Here is a 2,997-nt window from a genome sequence, read left to right as displayed (position 1 = left end):
CCAAAAAAAGCAGGGGTGCAAGTGCGACCAAATAATGTGCTGCTGTTACCAACAGAGAAAGTTGGTAGCACAAGTGCTACTAATGGAAAAGTTAGTCTGGAGCCCTGGTTTTATGCTTATCAGCTGTTTGTGAGCTTGTGTATCTGAAGTAGAGGCTTTATACATTATTAAAAGTTTTGAAATTGTGTCTTCATTTCTGACATGTTGTGTGCAAGCATTTGAAAATAACAGTTTTGGTATTGGGTAAGCTTTTACATAAATAAAAAATGGTTTAACTGACTGTATATTCTGTGGAAACAACATGAATTGTGTGAATGGTATGGTCCTGAAAAGACAGATGTTGGGGCTAATTGTGTAAGAATTTTGAAAATGTGACTACAGATTGGACAAAAGGATGTTAGCGATTGTAAAAAACTGTAATCCCTTGACCAGTATCCTACCAACAGATTTCCATTCTTTCTCTTACCATTTGGGGATTGTCTAAAACTCTGTCCAGAAGGCAGAATATACATCCCCGGACACATCATCAGCATCTGGCCCCATTTCATTAATGAAGCTGAATTTCACAGAGAAGGTCATCCTTGAATTGGGTAATCAGTTAATCTGAGAGATTGACTTTGTGAAGTTCCATAGTCACACGCAAAGGTTCATGGTTAGGACTTGGTGGGCAAGCAGGCATTATCTCAGAATGAATAGGAGTTGAGGTGTTGATGCTTAGTTGTGTCTCTTCCCTCGGGAGGAAAAGGCTTATGTAAGATTGTATCATCAAGATCATCTCAAAATGGTCCACCATGAAAAGGACCACAAATGACCTCCGATGTATTAGATCCTTAGATCAAGAATCTCCACACCAGGAGAGACAAAAGCTGACATCTTTGTAGTAGTTTGCTCATTGTCTTCCACAGTGTGTGTCTGCATTTCACTGTCTTCTGTTTTCTTTGCTCTTTTCTTCTTTCTGATCATCTGACCTCGCTGCATCTATATATCAGCTCCTTCCGCCATTTCTGTGAACACTTCATCAGGTGCTCTGTGTACAAGTAAAATCTTAATATACTAATTTGATGTGTCTCGCTCTCCCACACCCTCATCAAGGTATGCTTCCGGAAAGTCAACAATGTTGTGACTGAACTCTTCCCATTTTCCCTTTCCCGATTTCTCACTGGGGAAAAATAGCTTGTTAGCATGTGACAGAATCTCTGCTTTTGTGGCTTTCTTGGAAATATCAAGAACCCTGGTTCTGTCACCACTGTGTTTTCTCACTTGTTTGTTGTTCTATTTTCTTGTCATCTTGAAGGCCATCTTATTATTTCTTAGATGCATCTTTGTTGGCTGCATAAAATACTCCTCAAAATCTTGATATTTGTCTTTGTTGCTTGCTAATGTGGCCATCTTTCACATAAGGACAGTCTTTTTAGATAATCGCCACCTCTTTTCTCTGTTTTTACATTCAGTAATGCTTTGTAGCAATCCTATCACCACTGGAATGTAAGCATTCACAGTGGCATCATATATTTGTAGCCCGGATAAATAATAAGATGCATTAAAAAGTCTTATGAAGTAAAAGCTAAAAATAGATGAGTTCTTAAATGCATAATAGCTTAAAAAGAGTGAATTAATTTATTTTAGTTTTATTAAAATGTTTACAACGTTTAAAAGTGTTACTACACATTTATATTTCATTTTATTTATGGTACATGTGAGAAGTGTATTTTCCCATGCAGAAAGATTTTGTGTTTTGTGCAGTGCAATTTATATTTATTTAGTCTTTTAGCACATTTTGTTTTATTTTATTCATTATTCCTTATTAAAGGGAGGGTTATTTTTATACTTTATACCTTATTTCAAGTGGTGATTGAGTATGTGCCTCATTATTCACATGTGTACAGCAGTATTTAATGCGTAACGGGAGTACAGTGCAGAGATCCAAAATATTACTTAACATTTTAAGTAAACATAGTACAACAGTAAAAGAACCCAGAGCCCACTCATTAAATTTATGAGTACAAAAGGGCTACATATTTCTCAAACAACTGGGCTGTCAATCTGTTATGAAAACAAAACAGTACAGTAAGACAGAGTGGTTATCTTAAATTTATGAGATGGCTATATGACTACAGTGGGGGAAATAAGTATTTGACCCCTTGCTGATTTTGCAGGTTTGCCCACTTACAAAGAATGCAACGATCTATAATTTTAATCATATGTACATTCTAACAGTGAAAGACAGAATCCCATAGAAAATTCCAGAAAATCATATCATATGAATTTATTAAAATTGATAACCATCTGATGAGGAAAAACAAGTATATGACCCCCTGGACAAACAGCATGTTAATATTTTGTAGAAAAGCCATTATTGGCCAGCACAGATGTCAAACGGTTTTTATAGTTGGTGACAAGGTTTGTGCACATTTCGGCAGGGATGTTGGCCCACTCCTCCCTGCAGACAGCCTCCAAATCATTCAGGTTCCGAGGTTGTCGCCTGGCAACGCGAATGTTAAGCTCCCTCCAAAGATGTTCAATTGGATTCAGGTCTGGAGACTGGCTAGGCCACTCCAGAACCTTGATGTGCTTCTTCTTCAGCCACTCTTTTGTTGCTTTGGCGGTGTGCTTAGGGTCGTTGTCGTGCTGAAACACCCATCCTCGACCCATCTTCAGCTCTCTCACTGAGGGAAGGAGATGTTGGTCCAGAATTCCACGATACATGGCCCCGTCCATCCTCCCCTCAATACGATGGAGTTGTCCCGTCCCCTTGGCTGAAAAGCACCCCCAAAGCATGATGTTGCCACCACCATGCTTGACGGTGGGGATGGTGTTCTTTGGGTTGTACTCGGTGTTCTTTGCCCTCCAAACACGACGAGTTGAGGCCAAAAAGTTCTATTTTGGTCTCATCTGACCACATCACCTTCTTCCAGGCCTCTTCTGAGTCGTCCAGGTGGTGAATGGCGAACTTCATGCGGGCCTGTACATGTTTCTTCTTGAGCAGGGGGACCTTGC

The sequence above is a fragment of the Micropterus dolomieu genome, linkage group LG05 (assembly GCF_021292245.1).
Source record: "Micropterus dolomieu isolate WLL.071019.BEF.003 ecotype Adirondacks linkage group LG05, ASM2129224v1, whole genome shotgun sequence".
NCBI classification, from domain to species: Eukaryota; Metazoa; Chordata; class Actinopteri; order Centrarchiformes; family Centrarchidae; genus Micropterus; species Micropterus dolomieu.
Note: the sequence above shows the minus strand (reverse complement) of the source record.